Below are 6,281 nucleotides of genomic sequence, written 5' to 3' on the forward strand. Positions count from 1 at the left end.
GGCTGCATATGTTACAATGCTCAGAATAGATGACTGTCTTTGTTAGCTAACTTTAAATATCCTCCAGAGCATGGAGAATTGTTTACAGTAGTCAATAGAATTGATGATTAAAATAAAAGGGGGCAGGGGAAATCTTCAGATTTGCAATGCCACTGTTAAGTATAAGCACAAAACTTTCAGATACTGTAGGATTTAGTGTGGAATGGTTATAAACTGGCCTAACTAAGCAGAATTGAATTAACAGGACTAAGTCCAGATGGTAAGAATAATGCATATGTGAATGTTCTTAAAGTTACCATATTAAATAGGGTGCTTTTCCTTTTCCCTTCCACTGAATTCTTTAATTTCCAAATATAAGGCCTAGACAATGTTAATTGAAAATTTAGATGAACAATATTCAGAAAGTAATAAATTTTAATATATCGCATTGAAATTATGCAGTGGTGATGGATTTTGGTGTTTTCTCCCTCTTTCTGGTTTTATATAGTGGGTACCAATTAGCTACTGACTAGAAACCATGTCTTTTGCAAATTGAATTTTCTTTTTCCTAATCTTTATTAAGAACTGGAAAAACAGCATCTCAGTTGTTTTTGTATTTGTGGTAGTTATGTGCTATATAGTCATTGATCACTCAATTAAACCATTGCTTCTAGGGGAAATAGAGGGCTGGGTGTTTACAAACCTCTGGCTACATTTTATTTAAACAGTCAATATGTAAACTTGTTTTAGCTATTCTTTCTGTTAGAAAGACACTTTATTTAATATAGCTGATTCATTAACCCTGTACACAACAAATAACACTATACTTCCTGTCTGAATAGAGCTTTTCTGACACTTTTTTTTCTTTCATAAGGCACATCACAGCCTTAGGCCAAGTGCCTTATTGGACACACTCCTTGGGGGTCACTTTAAACAGTGAAATCACCAACAAGAAGCACAAATGTGAAAAAAACATGGCATTAAATAGAGCAAAAGGACTCTCATATATAGTATGAGACCTGGAACAAGAAGGCATTACTCAACCTTAGCTGAGAATGCATTGGACAAGTCACAAATTTTTTGCTACTCTGCGTATAGCTACAAAAACACTGCAGAAATTTTAGCCAAATTCACAAATATGGAATGTTAGCTTTACTATGAATAAAGATTGACTGTGTTTAACTATAAACTTGTGGTATTTAGTTACCTAATCTACAGAATAGAATATTGATGAATTGTGCTTCAGTATTTGCGTAACATTTTAAATATCCACTCTGGAAGTAAATAGTTCCTAACTGTTGCATAGTAGATAATTTGCTTTTACTTTTAGAGCTATATTTCAGGTCTTTGTTCATTCATTAATGCTGAGCACTTACCATATTACCAGAGTGTATTAGACAAAGCCATGAGTAAAAATCCAGTATTCCTGTTGACCATCAAATAGTGTAAAATGTTGTGGCAGAGATTTGCCAAATGGGCTGGACATTTCTTATTTTCCCTCCAGTTCTCCTCTACTCCATGAGGCTGAACTGAATGGACCAGGAGGCACAGTGGGCTACTGTGCCTCCTGGCTTCTGGGTGAGATTGGCCAAAGATGGTCCTGGCCAGAAATCTATTCTTTTGGCTCTACCCCCAGTGGAGCTGCCTCAGGAGTCGAAGGCTACCACTTCTCCCAAACTTCCCTTCACCACTATGAGTTGTCATTCTCTATTCTCTCCTTTTGACCATGGACAATATCAGATTTGAGGCTCATATCCTGGAGTTTCTGAAACTAATATGCTTCCTCTGCACCCTATTCCCACACTTGTATCCTCCAAGTATCATAAGAACCATGTTAGAACTAAAACCAATGGCTGGGCACATTGGTGCATGCCTGTAATCCCAGCAGCTTAGGCGGTAAGGCAGGAGGACAGCAAATTCAAAGCCACCCTCAGCAAAAGTGAGGTGCTAAGCAACTCAGACCCTGTCTCCAAATAAAATACAAAATAGGTATGTGGGTATGTGCTGGGTATGTGGCTCAGTAGCCAAGTGTTCCTGAGTTCCATCACCAGTACCAAAAAAAAAAAAAAGGCCTATGATCTCTGTTCTCAATGGGACATTAGAAAGAGGGCAGGATGGCTTCAGTTACAACTTTTTTTTCTACATGGACCCTTAGACTATTTTTAAATGCAGAGAATGAAATGCATGGACTACAAAAGAAACCAATTAATTAATGTAAGCTATTAAGCTGTTGTGTTCTGATACAGTAATATTTGTGTGCAATTACTAGATTTAGGAGGGGGGGTCTAATACTGGAATGACACTGAAGTAACATAATATACTGAGATCTTTGCATCAACTGTAAAGTGGTATGAAAATAACAAATTTCTATTGACAAAAAATTACACTACTAATATAACTGTGGATTATTTTTTACATTTACAATCGAAGAAAATACTAAATTTCCATTATAGTCTAGTGAAAATAACTTTTCCCCATCCATGCTCATATATGCTCTGAATTCTAAAATCTCGTCAAGATCTGTGAACTACAGGTTTTAAGAACACCTGAACCTAACTAATAAGCGCCACCAATGTTTCAAATAGGACTATAATATTATATTCAAAGGCCAATAATGCTTAATTTAGTATAATACTTAATATTATTCACATCTCAAGTCTACTTCATTAGCACAAATCAGCAAATTATGCATGTTGCAGAACATTTTGTTTTTTTACCTTACTCCTAGATAAAAGGTCAAGATTTTTTTTTTTCTGTAGCAACTTTAAAATGAAGAAGCAGGGCAGGATCCTACCCATACTGAGATTATCTTCCATTCATTTAACAAACATTTCTGAAGCCATTACCATGTGCCAAGAGTTGAGCAAATATAGAACTAGTTTGGGAGCTAGAACATAGAACTAGCTCAAAGAGCCAGTTTAGTGAGAGAGACAAGTATTCATTCAGTCAGTTGCAAAGGGTTGAGCAATGTCAGATGTGTCTGTGACATGCCCATGAAATCCCATGAGTGTCTAGCCCAGACCAGAGAGAAATCTGGAAGAAATCTCATGATCTTGAAGAATGAGTTGGTGTTATCCAGGCAAAGAATAGAGTCAGTGCAGCAAGATATGCAAAAATAAGAGACAATGAGTGAACCTGGCATTCCCTGAAACAAAAAATAGATATAGCCAGAAAAGACAAGTCCATCAAGTCTTTCAGGTGACAAGTCATTTTTTGCCTAGAAGGCCTTGCTTTGGAAAACATTCTTCCCCCTTTCGTTACAGTCCTCAGTTTATTCTAGGTTACTGGCCTCCAGAAAAAAACTCCCAATCCTAACCAGGCCAAAGTCCACACTTCCTCTGGATCTTGAGTTCTTGGGATCATGTGTGCCTAAAGATGCCAATGGCTATATTGTCCCCACAGGAACAGAGCCTGCCTAGAAACAAAACCCCATGACAGAAGCAGAACCAAGGGCTGGATATGGACGACAAGGCTGCCTTGACACGCCGTCTTATTACATAAAAATCAGAAGACGCTTCTAAGTAAAATTAAACAAAAACCCCGACCTTATTCTTAAGGGACAATAAATAAATAATAAGGGTCTATAAACCCAAGGTGTGTAACAAGTGTGTCCATGTGTTCACTGAGATGGGAAGAGATTAAGTAAATGCGGTCATAACATGTGTATCTTACTCTTAGAATATTCAGAAATTGATGATCTGGAAAAAGAGGGAAACCAAAGACTTGAACTTTTTCCAGAAGAACAAATCACTGACTGATTTCTGGTTTTAAATTATATTTCTGTCCACCAACTTCAAGCTTGAAAATGTGAACATAGGCTGACCTTAGACCAAGTATGTACAAAATACAACATACAAAATGTTACAGACTCCATATTCCACATTACACCTTGTTTGATGATCAATGAGGGGATTAAAAGAGGAAGTTTTTACTAACTTTCCCATCTTCAAATATGTATCTTCTCCTTTCACAGTTATGGCCTATTGTACTTCAAAGAAAAAAAATAAAGATCAGTCACAAGAAAATTAGTCTACAACTGAGGACAGGAACAATCAGTGTGCACAAACTGGTATGCATTTATAGTCTACAATATCAAACAGATTTCACAACTGTAAAGAACTACTGGGGGCTGGGGTTGTGGCTCATTGGCAGAGTGCTTGCCTAGCATGTGTTAGGCACCACATATAAATAAATAAAATAAAGGTCTGTGGACAACTAAGATAATAAAAATTTAAAAATTAAAAAAAAAACCATTGGAGATTACACAAAACAAGGCAGATTGGTACTCTTTACTTGCAAATACTCTGCAGGTTTACAAAATCAAAACCTTATTCTTAAAAGCAATTTGTCCTCATTAATCTTCAATAAAAGAATCCTCAGAATTCTCCACTTTTCAAATTCCCATACTTTCTTCTACCTCGCCTTCCATCTTGCCCCCAACATAGTCTCCTTCCAATAGAGATTATAAATTTTGTTACTAAAAATACATATGCATGCTTGGTGGTGCATGTCTGTAGTCCCAGCTATTTGCAAGTCTAAGGCAAGACAATTGCTTGAGCCTGAGAGTTCCAGACAAGCCTGGCAACACAGGGAGACCCTTTGTCAAAATAAAAACAAAACAAAAGACACATGCAAGAACTCTGAAAATGTCTAGTGCCTCCCTCAGTTTCCAACAACGTTACTTTTTAAATAATATTGGAAAGGAAAATAGTATATTTGTTCCTAAGTTTCCATTGATGTCAAGTCACAATTTTACACAAATAATTAACCAACAGGAGGGAAACAACTCCTGGCAAATAAATTCAAATTTTCAGTGTCTTTGTCACCTTTACATTCTTATTCTACCATGGTAGGGACAAAGGACTGCCATTTAGGCTCCAAGTATAGACCAGAGACTATTTTCTTTTCAAGAGGCACTTACTATTCTCCGCAGTATTCATCTTGAAACTGGTTCACCTAATTCACCAACCCTTCTTTTTCTTCAGCTAGAATTTATTGAGCCTCTACTATGTTCTAAATAATGAAGATAAGAACATGAGGAATCGGCAGTCCCTGCTCCAGACAGCTCACAGTCCAGGGAAGGACAAGGAATCTGTGTATGCTGCAAGCAGGAACAGAAGCATTTTCTATCTCAAGAGCTGTAATTCCTGCCATCAGAAAACTGCTAGCCTGATAAGGTTGAGATAGGGTAAGTACAAAGCAGAGCCCTATTTACTTGGGGAATGCAAAGTATTGTGGGCTCTGCAGGAGTGGCAGAACAAGACCAGGAAACTGTGCTTACCCAACAAGGAAGGGTTTTTACAGCTGCTCTGTTTCCTTTTTTTTTTTTTTTTTTCTTTTTGGTGCTGGGGATTGAACACAGGGGCTCTCAACCACTTAGCCACATACCCAGCCCTAATTTGTATTTTTACTTAGAAACAAGGTCTCACTGAGTTGCTAAGCACCTCGCTGTTGCTAAAGCTAGCTTTGAACTCACCATCCTACTGCTGTAGCCTCCCCAGCCACTGGGATTACAGGCATGCGCCACCACGCCCAGCTCCTTGTTTCCTTTTTATCATTGATAGGACTGTCCTCCAAAACCAGGAATAGTGCCCTCCAGGAGTTTACAAATACAAGTGAGAAGTAGTCATTAATTGTAGGAGTAGAAAGGAAAGCAGCAAAATAACTCTTTCGCCCTTTTTGTTTTAGAGGCTTCCAGCCCACATCTGGAACAATAGCAAATAAGCATTCCATTTGCCTCTTAAAAGTTTTCTGTTTATCATGATTAAAGTTAAACCTGTGTAAAATAAATCATCAGGATGTTCATTTAATTTACCCTACCCAAACCCTCCCCCAGCACATTACCATGAGGAAGCAGCCCAAGACACTGTTCTATGTTGCCAAGAACAATTCCTTCCTGTTGCTTGTTTTTTTCTAGAAACAACATACAAGTATAGGGATTTATTATTATTATTATTATTATTATTATTATTATTATTATTATTATTATTTCAAATAGATCTGTGCTATAGAGCTCAGCCCTGCCTGTTGCAACACGAGCACTCCCTTCAGGATCAGGGCAGCCAGAAATCAGCAAAGAGGGGAGTCTGCTCTAATGTTGCCCAAGACCAACTTCCTGTTGACTTTTAATGACTGCTAGCACAGCTTAATTGTGTAATTAATCACGAAATATTAATTAATGTTTGTGTAGTGCTGATTTTGCTTCATTAAAACATTTACAAAAGTTCAAAGGTAAGCAGATGAAACATCTAATTGATTTTTGTTTTCCACTGTTTTTGTTTTGTTTTGTTTTGCATTTCTGG

This window comes from Ictidomys tridecemlineatus, chromosome 3, assembly GCF_052094955.1.
Source record: "Ictidomys tridecemlineatus isolate mIctTri1 chromosome 3, mIctTri1.hap1, whole genome shotgun sequence".
NCBI classification, from domain to species: domain Eukaryota; kingdom Metazoa; phylum Chordata; class Mammalia; order Rodentia; family Sciuridae; genus Ictidomys; species Ictidomys tridecemlineatus.